The 15,326-nt window shown below is 38.9% G+C and overlaps 1 pseudogene; it reads left to right on the top strand.

Moving 5' to 3' along the window:
• Positions 1-13,154: 13,154 nt before the first annotated feature.
• Positions 13,155-13,251, top strand: LOC122814623 (annotated as a pseudogene).
• The last annotated feature ends 2,075 nt before the right edge of the window (positions 13,252-15,326 follow it).

Below are 15,326 nucleotides of genomic sequence, written 5' to 3'. Positions count from 1 at the left end.
GCAATTAAAAAGATGCACTGCTATAGCCCTATCTTATTCGTGCCTGCTATAAAATTTTAGTTGATATGTCGCCTGAGAGGAAGGCTGCTACTTTTCATTTGTTTGCTGTAGATGACAATAGCAAAGGAGAATATATTGTAGTAAGTAATTAAGTTCTCCATCTTCCAACATCAAGGCCTACGGTTCAGTCCTGACTTCTGTTCAGTGTCTGGAGTGTGCAAGTTTTCTCCATATCTATGTGTTTGATCGGTTATTATTCATATACTGCATTTGCCCTCACAACTGAAAAGCTATAAGAGGAAGTGGTTCAATTCCAGGTAAAAATATAATTTATTCCTCCTGTTTTACATATGCTGTAAATGCAAACATCAAGATATGATTACAATTATATGATCTGATGTCTGGGAACCTCAGTTTCTCATAAAGACAATATTCAGCAAAGAGGTAAAAGAGAGGCTCTAACTTAATATTCATTGTCTTCTTGGACACCTTGTTTTCCTTTCTGTAAATGCATTGTCTTGCATTATTATGTCATTATTTAAATAATCATCATATAATTACAGCAGTTAATATATATCACTGTAGATGAGGCAATAATCTTCATTATGAACCAGTTTCACTATGATTAAAACTGGTGAAGAGGAAAAAGAAATTCATTCAATGTACCTTAGACAAAACATCATACTTATAACACAGTCATAACTGCTCAGGAATACAACAAAAATGCCTAAGGATGCCTTTTGACACTGCTTTTATTCCTTTATGACATAATAGTTTTCTTGCTATCAATTACTGTATATTATTTGACATGCCTCATTACCCATTCTTATGGAATAATACCTACAGCCTGTTGGGTGTTTTGCATGTTGTATCTCAGTCATGCTTCAGAAGCTTCTAAAATAGAAGAAAATTAATTATCTAAAATGATATTTTAAAGATAGATCATATTTTATTTATGACACATAACCATCTTACTATCTAAAACATCAATGTTATAAAGCAGTGAAGTGTGATGAGGTCTTGTCTGCTTAAAAATAACATCTGTTGCTTCTTTTACTGATCGTATTTCTTTAAACTAGTCTCCCCCAGACTGCCACTGATAAATATGCTAGACATACTCGGTGTAGTCACTTTTCCTTGAGTCTATAAATTCTGCTGTTCCTCACGGAGTGGCATTTAGAATCATAGGATCATAGGGTCATAGAAGATTATCAGTCTAACACCCATAGAGCTTTTTTTAACCTAGCCATTTGTAGCTCCTATTGTATTTCATTGTAGAAGCAATAGACAGTAGTTTTTCATTACACCACAAGGTGGAGCTCTTTTCAGGAATATAAAAGACAATTTCGAAAGTGAAAGAGGAGACTGGAACACTAGCTGAAGGAGGGAAGACTGAAACAGGGAACTTTAGGGGAAAAGGGCCTTGCAGCATGACTGGATTTTCTTTTCTAGTGCTTTGGAGACAGGGAAGTGAAGTAGCAGAGTGTGTCTGTCTTTTGCTGAAATCCTGGATGATAGCATTTTGCAGAATCAGGAGAGAAATCTGAAACCAGTAGTTCTACGCCTGCATATGATTCAGCAAAAAAGGAGTTCCTTTGGGCCTAGTACAGAGAAGCCATAGATGATTACCAGAGTTCTGGCAGGTGATTTTTCTACTTTTCCCATCAGAGGAACCATGGTACCTGGTCACTAGGATATTCTGGATGGATTGGTGAGAGGCTTTGGCCATCATTTTATATTTTTATAATATTGTGGATCCCCCCCAAATGCTTTATGGATTACAAATAACTGGGATCCATTTGAGCTACATCATGCCGGCAGCAAGACTGTAAGTAATCACTGGCCAGTGAACAGGGTATAATAGAGTGTTTCAGAGTTTGTCTGTTTAGAATTGATCAAGGGGGTTGAGGGTGTTAGTACTGCTCAATGAGATTGCATTTTCTCATATCTGTATTGCTGTATTATAACTCTTTTATTGCCTAATGACATTGAATTTTTCTCCAGTGTTTGTATTGCTGCATTATAAAGCTTTACTGCTCATTGATATTGCCTTCTTTGTGTGTGTTTGAATGTCAATACCTTTTTCTGTTGAGTTCTGGGAAAGAGAGTGGATGTATGGTTTCACTGCATGCATATCTCACCTTGCCTTATTGCTAACTGGCGCACTGTTAAATAATGTATTTGTGGATGTGCTATTGCCTTTTAAACCATGTGTCACCGAGAAAAAAAATCTGTCATTCTTGCCACCTTGGGGTGTTGGGCCTAATAGAGGTGTCACCAGAGTCAGGTAGGAAGGAACCCATATCTACTTCAGTTACACCTGCAGGTGCGCTACACATTCATGCCTCAGTTTTCCAATTATCAATGCCCATAGGCTTAAATGGCTTTAGTATATGCCTGTGCCTTAAAGTATCAACAAACTGCCCCATCCATAAGGACCACAGGTAAAAATCCAGGGGTGAATTTATGATTTCCTGTCCATTGGTCCAAACTGTATTTAAATAGGTTTAGACAAGAGCTCTTTTCAACATGAATGGGGAGTCTGTTTCAGACAAGTGGTAAACTCTAAGACACAAACCTTTCCCTCCAACATGTATTTTTTTATGTCACATGCTGGAGGGACAGGTATGTGTGGTAGTGCCTTGTATAGACTCAGACACTTAGAAGAAAAATGTTCCCTATAAAATGTCCCTATAACTTTACACAGGACACTCACAACATCCTAGTTAGCCTGCTGTAAACTTCTACCATCCCTTTGTAGTTTACCTAAGAAAAGGGCTGACACCATGGATGGGCACATTTCCAATTTCTCCATTGCCAGCTTGGTAGATATGGGCATCCTGAGACAAAGTAGGAATTGTCTCATGTTCACTGATAACCAGCTAATCCTTAGAGAAACAGATACAGTATGTTAGAGATGTAATTACACACTATCACTGGAGGCATAACTCTCACACAAAAGCACTCAAAAATAACAATCAGGTTGTCAGTAATATAAGTATTGCACCCATCACGTATTATACTGACCCAGCACATCAACCAATATATGTTAAGGCACTAAAAAGCAACTCTCTAAAACCCAAAAGAGCTAGACATTCACCATGCAAAAAGATTCCTCAGCAACCCCAAAAGCACTCCACCAAAACACCCAACAAAGCACATGCAACTACATCCTTTGGAGCTCCAAATACAAAGTCAATAAGGCAAGTCAACACAACATTTTAGTCAAAGGAGACTCAGTTGTGAGACATACAGATATTGCTCTCACCAGACTGAATAAGGAGAAAATTACTATCAGTTGTTTGTCAGGGGCCAGGATCCACCAAATCACACATGCTCTCAAGTCATTAGACCTCAGTTAGCAGTATGATTCAGTCATAGTCCAGGTGGATATAAATGACCTGAGACATACATCCCTGGACTATATGAAGAGAGATATTATGGAGCTATCCAACTATGTGTCCCATGCTGGTATGTGCCTGGCAGTGAGCAGCATTCTATCTTCACCAAGAATGATGCCACAATATTAACAAAAGATGACTGACTTCAGTAATTGGTTTACTTTCTGGCATCATTCCAAGGGGTACAATATTTGTCAGCATGGGAGTATATGGTCAACAGACTATGTTGCTTTGCCAAAGATAGTTTTCACCTGTTCTCTCTAGGAATGTGAATATTGGGTAAAAGATTGTCCTCCTCCATTGCTCCTTTTATTAGGTAATGCCAAAATAGCAAAACTTCTGACATAGTAAAACCAACCCAAGTGAATCTAAAGTTGTTACTGCTCAATGCCAGGAAACTAAACAAGAAGCTCCACTCCCTCCAGGCTCTCCTCACCCTGGAGAATGTGCACATCTGTGCAGTTTCTGAGACATAGTTTAAAGCCACAGAAAGCACCCTGTCAGTGCAGGGCTACATCGCCTTCCACATATTTAAGCCAGATATTGCACAGGCAGGGACCACAGGTTGAGGTGTCTCAATCTATATCAACAACAAACTCACTTCAAGACTAGTCAAACAGAATGACATGCTTGAGCCTCTCCCTGTCCAGATTTCCACAGCCAAAGTTCCATATCATATCTTTGCAAGTGATAGGTCACCCTCTATGACCCAAGAAACCCATAATTCATACTTGGCCTTACTGGAAGCTCTCACCATTCACCCCAATACCATATTCATGGGTGACTTCAACTGCTACACTTTAAACTGGGTACTTACACAACCTCAAACATACAGGTACAGAGATATCTGGGCTTTGTTAACACAAACACAAACAAATGGAACAGACAGTTTATATGCCCACTAGGAGTGCAAATATACTCCATGTGGTGCTCACAAACATGAGAGAATGTTGTACCCCCCTAATGTAGTGTCATTTCTGGTAAGATCAAGCCACAAAGCTGTCTCCTTAGAAATAAAAATTAATTCTGTAACTCCAGCCAACCCCATAGAATTTATGAACTACTCTAAGGCAAACTTCCTAGTAATAAGTGATAACTTGTCAAACTTTCAAGCCACCCACCCCACTCTGAGAACACAGTTGCCTATGTGGAATTGTTCACAGAAACCCCATAAAATCATGGTTTTCAATGCATAGAGAAAACAGTGCGTATCACAAATAAGGCCAGAACTAACTCAAACACAAACCACCCTAATGGAATCCGAACATAAACAGGTTGTATGACAAAAGGAAAAATTAATAGCCAAGATCAGGAAGTGCTACACCCAGCATGATAAAAACACCTCTCATCAATCAAAACAAACAACTAAGAGGGCAGATTAAGTCTACTAAAGCCAAATTTCAGATAAAAATACCCTCACAGGCAAAGGACAACAACAAGGTTTTCTTTAACTATATCCATAACCTCAAAGGCAGCATACAGCAGTGTACAAAACTGATTGTAAATACAGCCACCTACATGGAGCTAGAAGATATAGCAAATCTTCTGGATCACAAATTCGGCTCCAAATTTACCCCCCCCCAGTGCTCCCCAGGAAATGCCATAAAAAACCTAACTCCAAGGGAGTAGGTCCTTGATGCACTCTCTAAGGCCAAAGTATTGCATCAATGGGTCCCTATAATATCTCAAGATGCCTTCTAAATAGCCTAAAACATAACCTATCAGGACCACTGGAGTCATTGTCAAACCATAGCCTTCAAACAGGCTTTGTGCCACATGTCGAGAAAACTGCAACTGTCACCCTTCTGTAAAAGGGTCAGACATCAATGTACCCCAGGAACTACAGACCCACAAGTCTGTCTAATATCATAAGAAAAACCATGGAAAGAATTATCATAGAAATGGTTTACAAGGACATAGAAAACCTTCAAACACTGGATTCAACCCAGTTTAGTTTTGGGCAGATCATGCCTATTCAGCCTGTTGGACTTCTTTGACAAGGTTACCAAGGCAATGGATGAGGGCAAATGGTGCATACTGCCTCCCTTAATCTGGTTAAGGCATTTGATACCATACCCCACTTGAACATTGTAAACAAATCCCTATGCTGCACTCTGGATAGCTAGGTGGATATCAGATAGGACTCAAAAAGTTAGGATAAGGGATACCACCTCCACAAAGAGGCCAGTCACTAATGGAGTCCCTCAGGGTTCTGTGCTAGGTCTTCTCCTTTTTGGCATCTATTTTTTGGAAGTCAAGGCCAATGTCAGGGACTTCTGACTGACTATGTTTGCAGATGAGTGCAAAGTAGGAGCAGTCATAGAATTCACCAAGACACTAACATCCTAAAGGACTAACACAGACAAATGACTTGCACTAAAACTCAATGGCAAGAAATGCATAATAGTACAATTTGGAAAGTCAGCCACTCTAGCAAATTACATTATCAATAACACATCCCTAAGAGCAGAACCAGTAGTCAAAGATCTGGGTACATATCTAGACCATAACCTTGCTTTCGACTTTCATGTGTCTAAGATACTGAGGAAATCTTTCTATCTTGCTCAACTCATAAGCAAGGGCATGGCATCTAGGTCCAAGGAAGCCATCATTGTACTGAATCAGCCCTCATCAGACCCAGCATAGAGTAAAATGCCCCCTTTTGGTATATACCTCTCCTGGCACGTGGAACAACTGTAATGTCCACAGAGGTTCCTCACAAAAAAAAATGCAAGGAGTAAATGGTATTTCCTCAAAGCCCAATCGATATACTTTGCTTCCTACAGACTATTGGGAAGGGATCTATGCCTAATATAAAATGCATCCTTGGATCCCACTCTGATGGACGTTTTGCATGTCCATAAAATGAATAGCATCAGAATTACATGACCTAGGGATTTAAACTTTGCTTATGTCATAAATAGGACATGCTGAAAGGACAGCTTTTGTCCCCATCTCCGGAAAAGGCTTCTCCATCTATGTGAAGCAGAGCTCTTCCCTAACCCTATTCAAGAAAGATCTGGACCAGTGGATGGGAAATCAGAAATACACCCCAGATCTAGCATCATTTTCACTAACAAACAGAGGTAGCCTGTAAATCTTGCCCTTACTTACATAGGTTCTATATTATAACATTGAGGTCTTACAACTTCAAATGTTATAATATCGAACCCAGTAGAGCGAAACATCAGAAAACTGAACAACCCGAATAGCAAATTTATTCCTGGGAAAAAATTTGCTGTTCCGACAAACATACACACAACACAAGCACACCAAAATAAATAATCCACACACACACACACTTCACAAAACCCTACACTAAACCATACATACACCACTCGCTATCAAATTACCTTAACCCAACCCTAACCCTAAGGTCTGTCACTATTGCACACTCACCTTACCCGCTCCCTAACCTTAACTCACCTACCCCACCCTAACCCTCACGTCCACACAATCGCACACTTACCTGACCCGCGCCCTAACTCTAACTCACCTAACCCGCGCCCAATTCCACACTCACCTTCGTTCGCACACTTACCTTAACCCGGTCTGTAACCTTCACTCCACAGTCGAGGAAATAGCGAAGCTGCAGAAACAGCCCACCGAATACTTTCCCTAGGAAAGTATTCGGTGTTCTGCAGCTTCGCTATTTCCAGCATTCGCTCTACTGGGTTCGATATTATAACATTCGAAGTTGTAAGACTTCAATGTTATAATATAGACCCCTTACATATACCCCGTAAAATAACCTCTAAGGCACATAAATTTGTGGGATACATTTGAGATGCATGGCAAGGCTTATAAAGGCCCCAGTGGTTGTTAGCCTAGTATGCCCCTATGATCCTATGAATACCCTATCTCCTTTGGCAGACTCATACATGCACCTAAGTCACACCTAGAGTACACCATGACATTACGGCTACTCTAACACACTGATCCCACCTAACTCTTTTCTAATGTTTTTTCATCCACTTTTGCTCATCCCTCTCATCTTCTTAGCAAGAAATCTGGACAAAGCCTCAAATAATGGGGGGGTCAAAGGTCCAAAAAATAGGAACAGATTTTTAATATTGCACTTATAAACTAGAAAAGTTGCTATGATAACAGATTTTGTGTTGGTATGCATTTTCTAAAGGACGTGAAGTCTGAAACTCAAATGTGTGTCATTATTTAATTACTTCAATCATCAATAATTTGCTGAAAACTACAAATTTTATGATGAACAGACCAAAAATATGAGACAAATTCTGGACATTCTGCGAAAATCTAGACAGTTGAGCAGTAACTTCATGTTTTGGGTACTTAGGAGGGCATGGGTTGCTACAATGCCCAGTGACACTAAACTTCATGCACAAGACATTTGTAGGAGCCTGCATTTGTCTGTCCATGTGGGAGTGGGATGAGGCACTCAATAGTTGCAGATAAAACGGATGTATGAGGTGGGCTATAAGGGACAGGAGGAACCAAGATGTAGAGTTACAACTACATATGTACTACACAACTAACTGGTTAGTTTTTTTAAACACAAGATCAGATCAACATATCTCTATGCATTACAGCATGTGATGCATTTTGAGAAGGTCCACCTTGAAGTCATAGTTTTGAGGCAATAAGAGTGTGTGTGTGTGTGTGTGTGTGTGTGTGTGTGTGTGTGTGTGTGTGTGTGTGTGTGTGTGTGTGTGTGTGTGTGTGTGTGTGTGTGTGTGTGTCAGGGAGAAAAATAAATAAAACTGTTTACATTTCAAAGAATGTGGGACAATGTTACTAATGTGCAGACCTTTTTCATTTTTACTAACTGTTTACTTTACTCTGTTTAATGACCTCCTTGGTTAAGCCCAGCTTTCTACAGCCTAACACACACACACAGATAAAGTAGAAAGGTGCTAATATGATGCTAATCAGATACTATAGGTCGGGGTATTCTTTTTCCCACACCTCCGAGGATTCTACAGTATTGTTTACATATTGTTAATATATGTTTCTTTTAGAGTTTATTTCAGTATTTCATGCACTGAGTTGCACTTTGCACCTTGTATGTATATATATATGTATATTTACTTTTTTGTCTTGTTCTTAATAGTTGCATGTATGTCATTTGCCTTGTTCCTAATAGTTGTGTGTATGCCATTTATGTAATACATACTTAGAGAGTCACTAAAACCAGAGCTAAATTCCTTGTAGGTGTGAAAACTTGCCCAATAAATGTGATTCTGATTCTGATGAGATTGTCTGCCCAGCGATGGAACAAGTGTCTGGTTCCCATATATGTTTTTATGGTTTACTTGTACTACATTTATCTAAAACTACTACCAGCTGCTGAGGCTGAATATATATTTATTGTGTTTACTACTGAGTGAAGGATCCAATTGTGCTCACCAATGAAATGTGACACATCAATAATCCATGACTAGGTATGCATAATGCTTGCTCCACCCCTGGCAGGTAGAGTTCAATCATGAGTCTGAAGTCTAAGTGATTAAACAAAAATGATAGCCATGGGTAAACAAGCATTGTCCACAACCAGGAGGTGTGGTTTTCTGTGTCTTGGGAGAGACTTTAGGTTATATTTTTCAAGAGTTCTGCTTAGGTATTCATTACTTTTTTATACTGAGCTTGTAGACCAATGTCTTTGTCTAAAGTGATGCTCCATTTGCAATGGGTGCACTGACTGGAAATTTCTGATCAGCAATTAGGTGTTATTGAATAATTTTTAGTGTATTCATGTGCTGACTTATAAGTCTCATTACGCTCACCAGATGTATTGTCATTCCAAGAGGGACTTTAAAATATAATGAGGTTAAATAACTTTCTCAGGATCACATGATTTGCAGACAGTTCTTTACAATGGAAGACTAGGCACAATGCTGTATTACTATTTTTAGTAAATATTTAGAAATAACATGCAATAATAAAATATTGCATTGTGTCTGTTTGAGTAGCTACATTCTATTAAAAATATCAAGGTAGAATTGCATAAATGAATGCACTCCAGTCTATATTGGGTGACATAACACTGCAGGATTTCCACCAGATGAGACATAAACAGTGACATTATGAAAGGATCATATAAAGTATTAGATTTAGCCATTGTGTCCACCATAACAATGTACGTTGGACTAAAAAGAAATACAATAATTCTATTGGAAATTAGCTGTAGTTTTTCATTTTGAGACACCTCATTTCATATGCCAGAATCAACATTTTACCATGTAACTCTTTCCAATAAAACTAATAAATAAAACAATGATACTGCTATAATAATTCCTAAAAAATATAGATTGTCATGTATGTCACACCAATTTGCTTTTTCAAGATTTTGATATTTTTCTGGTAATTAGTTCAGAAGTGTCACATTTTTAATTTTGTTTAGTCATTTAAACACCTATTACATGAGAACAAAAATACATCATTCTGCTAACAGACAAATGGCAAAATATATATAACTTAATTATTAACTGCAGAATAACATTAACTTTAGACTATGAAATACACGGATGCATTAAAAGGAATTGACAACACGATATGACGGCATATTAGGAACTATCATAGAATTCCCCCCATGACACAACCATCTTACAAGAATGTCTAACACAAACAAATGACTGGTGCCAAAGTCACAGAGTAAAACTCAATGCTAAGGAATGCATTATAGTGCCTTTTGGGAAAACTGGCACTCGGGTTAATTATTCCACTGATAAGACAACCCTAAGAGTTGACCCAGTAATCAGGGATCTAGGAACATAAGTAGACAGTAATCAGGCCTTTGACCAGCATGAAATCCAGGTGCAAGAAAATCATGGCACTACTTTTTCCAACCCTCATCAGACCCATCACTGAGTATAATGCCCCCTTTGGCATGTACCTGCCCACACATATGCAAGAGTTGGAATGTCCACAAAGGTTGCTTACCAACAGAACCCAGGGTATAAACACATTATTCTATACAGATCACCTTAAAGCCCTCTCTATATTCTTGGTCTCCTACAAGTTACTAAAAGGCAATCTATGCCTGGCATATAAGATATCCTCATATCCAGCTCGAAGGGACCTCTTGCACATCTGCAAAATGAGCAACATCAGAACCACTGATACAAGAATTTAAATGTTGCTTGTGACTTAAATAAGGCATGTTAGTGAGACAGATATGTGTTTCATTGGATCCCCATTCTCTAGAACAGGCTCCCAAACCATATAAAGCAGAGTCCATCCCTAACTATATTTAAGCATGACCTTGACCAATGGATGGGAAATTGGAAATTTTCCTTGGGTCTGGCCCCCATGTCTCTGATATTGGCAGACAGTAATGCCCAAGCCAAAATACCCCCTCCACATATAACCTCTACAAACTTCCTAACATAACCCCCTCCTAATAGATGCCCATGATACATAGGGTTACAACTAGGTTGGATTGCACAGCCAGGCTTATAAAGACCCTGGTGGTCATTAGCCTTGTGTATACCTATGAATCTATATGTCAGAATCATATTGAGTCATTAAATGTTTGGCTACATTAATTTCTAATGACTTAAAGAATGCATATACATACTATGACAAGAATTAGATAACCATATATAAATATACAGGTAAATTTTCAACTTCACATTTTTGTTTGGTAATTGCTCCTTATCCCCACTCAGACATTCAGTGGAGTTCCTAATATCTGGGCTAAGTTATCTGAAGCATTTAGAGTGCATACGTACTTTAGCTCCTGTAATGGCACACTTGGGCCAGTGCCACTGGTATTGGATTCTTTTCTAACTTTATATTAATAAAGCAGTCAGCAGTACACAAATAGTAACAGTATACATCATCGGCAATCATGCTGTCATCTCTGAAATTAAATCAGATTTGTGTTGCATAATATCCAGTTTCACTTAAATTGGAGTGTGGCCTGTAGAAGTATTCTATATTAGCTTTGTCTCCCTAAAAATGTAGCATCCTTACTCTGTTGTCTCTGAACAGTCCTTGGAGAAATGACAAGCAGAAGGAGTTTCTGTCTTGCATGACATAACCAAGGAGTTTGTTATTCAAATGGGACAGATGCAAGGAACTTAAACACCTTTGGTCCCCTTATGTGTCTTTTATTCTAGTGCTCGGTCCATCTGCAACAGTCTTGATATTATTTCTCCCTTTTTGCATGATCTTAACTTGGACTTTATATATTATAAAGACCTGCCCAAATGAAAAATGTGGTCCTCATTTTGCAGTCACCATGACCCCAGGATCTCTATAACTCAGCATCCTTTGCTGGGCAAGATGAGGGATGGTATTGCAATTTGCAGCAGCTTTCCACTTAAACTGACCAAGGGGAAGACTGAGGGGTAAAGGTGGAGAAAAATCAATGACTCGAACTAGCTAAGGTAGTCAAGGAAGCTAGGAAGGAAATAGGATTTAGTAAGGCAGTGTTGTTGAAGGCATATAGAGTATTGTATTAGGTTCATAGGTTCATAGGTGTGTACTAGGCTAATGGCCCTGGAGCCTTTACAAGCCTAGCCCATAGGATTACCCCAGCATAGTGCCATCCGACCTTAGTCCCCAGTACCTCTGTCAAGTAGAGCCACTAGAGTGATCCCTGGATGAATTTTCTATTTCCCATCCACTCATCAAGATTTCTCTTGAAGAGGGCCAGTGAAGTGTTTTGTTTGACATGTATGGGAAGTCTGTTCCATAGCATGGGCAGTCTCTTGGTTATGAACCTGTCCCTCCAGCACATTCTCTTGATTGTGGTAATGAGGTTGAGGTCTCTGGAGCGTGTGGTGTGGAGGGATTGAGATTCAATAAAAGGGAAAGTAGCAAGGAAAATGAAGGAAGCATGGGAGAAGGAAGTAGGAGAGAAAACTACAGGAGAGGAATGGGCCCATACACTTTGAATTTCAAAATCTACAACATTTAAATGGTTTAGAATTTTTTTCACTTGAAAATGCTTGTACTGGTATTTTTATATTCCTCCAAGAATTGTTAGAATGTATGCTGTGTGGAGGGGCAGTGTTGTAGATGTAATGAAGTTCAAGTAGGTTCTTAGGTACATACCTTTTGGGATTGTGGAATTCTGATGAAATTCAAGTATGTATAAGTTTGGGTGAGTAAAATGTTTCAAACAGAACTGACTATATCTAAGGAAAATATATTGTTGGGTTGGAAAGAACAGATAACTGGAAGACCCAGAGAATTGTTATGGATTATGTTTTTAATGCTAAAAAAAAAAACAATTACTAGGAAATGGAAGAGAAGGGATCCTCCAGAAATAGGTGAGGTGCAAGACCTGGTTATAATGCTGGCAGATAAGGAGGAGCTTAGCTGGCAAAGGAAAATATGACAAATCTATATAAGAAAGTGGGGATTGTGGAAACAGTACTTAGATGGGAGCAGCTTAAAGTGGCACATGAGTCAAATACCTTGCATGTCTAAGTAGTATCAAGGAACAAGAAGGGCCCTCAGGAAAGGAATGTAGTAAAGGGAGTGAGATACTTTTTTATTTATTTATTTATTTTTTTTTTTTTGAGAACTGGGCTTATCAAATCTAGATTCATAAGGTATAATACAGGCCTGCAAATAGGATATATAAATTAGGCACCAGGAAGATATGATGTGAACATGGGTGTACATTTTGTATCACTTTGAAATGCTGTCACACTCTCAAACTTATTATCATATCAATATAGGTAAATTGCTACACTGCTGTAATTCTGTTGTGACATTTTAGTGATAATGTATAGTTGTATGTAAACAGTTATAAAGGGGGATGTTTGCATCACTTCTCAGCCTTTTGGCTAAGATGAAGTGTAGAATCTGTTTTGTATTTTAAAAATTAAAGAGAGCTAGATATATATATAACAATTCACACATAGAGGGGGAGTGAGTTTCATTGTACTGATTCTGTGGGGTATGTTTCTATGAAAAGCAATCACTTTATTAGGATACATAAAAACAAAGAGTGTTGATCTGCACAATGTTAAACAAATGTTATAAAATAGATGGACAATGTATTCATAAGCTATGGATGCTAAGTCAACAGCATGGAAGTGAAGCTTGCTATTATTATTATCAAGCGTGAACTGCAAAATAAAGTTTTTTTTAAAAAAAGGCCAAGACTGGAGCTACCAACTCTTTTGGCTACATAGGATCATAGAATCATAGGAGGTTACTAGGCTAATGGCTCCAGGGCACTTACAATCCTAGCCAAGTTCAACCAGTGTTCTCAGGCGTGTCAAGTTCAAGCAGACAGTACAATCAGAACCTATTGACCCTGTTGAAGAGGGACACAGGTGGAACCCCCAGAGTGAATTTCCCATTATAGGAGGTTACAAGGCTAATGGCCCCAGGGCCCTTAGGTTAGTACTAGACAAACTGCTGTTGTGCACCATTTTAAGCCTAGCCAATTACCCCATGTGAGAATCAAATCCTGCTCCTTGTGTCTGTAAGGTAAACACTTTAACCATTATGCCAACCTCCCACCAGATTATGTCACCCCAGATGGGGCTTAAACCCACAACCCCTGGTTTAGAAGGCTAGTGCCTTATCTATTAGGCTACTGAGACCCTTAATAATTGGAGGTAAGGCTTGAACTCTGTACCTTGTATTTGTGAGAACAGAAGCAAGTTGTACTACTTTTTGTAAGTTGGTGTTTGTTAAGTTTGAGTTTATACATTTGATACTGGTATTAATACACATCAGTTTTATTATTCAGTTTGGGTCAAGAATGTAAAATATTTTTCTTTTTCATGCTGCCTAGATCATACAGGTAATCTTTCTTCTTTCCGGCCAGTGTGGGCATTTTTACTTTGACTGTCCCATTGCTCTTGATTGAAGACATTCTTAGAAGGTTACGTGACCAGCTGGTTTCACTTCATATTGTCGAAATCTCATTTCATCGAATTTCAAAACAGCGAGACCAAATTGTCAAAAGCTCAAATCGTCAAACTCATAACATCAAATCTCAAATCATTGAAAACTACAAAGCAACTAGAAATAACATCCCACAGAGTTTTTACTACGTTTATGCAGGGGGGCAAGCCCCCTGCACCCCACACCCCCCATACATTAAATATACCAACTCCAAGGTCGCACTACAGTGGGGGAAAAAGGTAATTTCCTAACCCCACTGTAGTGCGACCTTGGAGTTGGTATATTTAATTTTCGGGGGTGTGGGGGTGGAGTCTCCCACTTGGGGGGTGCAGGGGGGCTTGCCCCCTGCATAAACATAGTAAACAATGTCTGGGATGTTATTTCTAGTTGCTTTGTAGTTTTCAATGATTTGAGATTCAATGTTATGAGTTTTCGATGAAATGAGCTTTAATGATTTGGTCTTGCTGTTTTGAAATTCGATGAAATGAGATTTCGACGATATGAAGTAAAACCGACCAGCTTGGGTCATCTGGCCTTACACAATGATTTTTTTTTTCATTTATGATTTTGCAGTAACCTGCATCCATGGGGTCCTGGTAAGAATTTCTTTTTCACTGATACCATTCCAATGAGCTCAGGCCAGCTGATTTCTATTCCTTCATCTTACTCATACTGAGAATTTTGAAGGGCATAGGTTCATAGGTTCATAGGTTCATAGGTTTATACTAGGCTATCTGCCCTAAGGCATTTATAAGCCTAGCCCAAATTATTGTGGCTTTACTTACCTCATATAAAAAAAAAAAAAATATTAGTTTGTTGTTGTTGCTGTCCAGCAGTGACACAGAGATGAGAGATGATTCGATCTCCCTCCATCCACAGGTATATATTTCTTCTATAACAAGTCAGTCTCTGAGCCCTCCCCTCTAGTGGTTTTGGTGGATTTGGATTTTTGAGGTGGAGCATGTCCATTAATTCGGGTTGGACATGGCCTTGTATATCGAGTCATAATGTCACCTCTGAGCGAACGGTATCTGCGACTGAATGCTGAGTTTCTTCTTCCTGGCATGGCAGCATATG

Source organism: Protopterus annectens, chromosome 10.part0, assembly GCF_019279795.1.
Source record: "Protopterus annectens isolate FY-2018-M chromosome 10.part0, PAN1.0, whole genome shotgun sequence".
Taxonomy (NCBI): domain Eukaryota; kingdom Metazoa; phylum Chordata; order Ceratodontiformes; family Protopteridae; genus Protopterus; species Protopterus annectens.
Note: the sequence above shows the minus strand (reverse complement) of the source record. Positions and strands in the feature narration are given on the sequence as shown.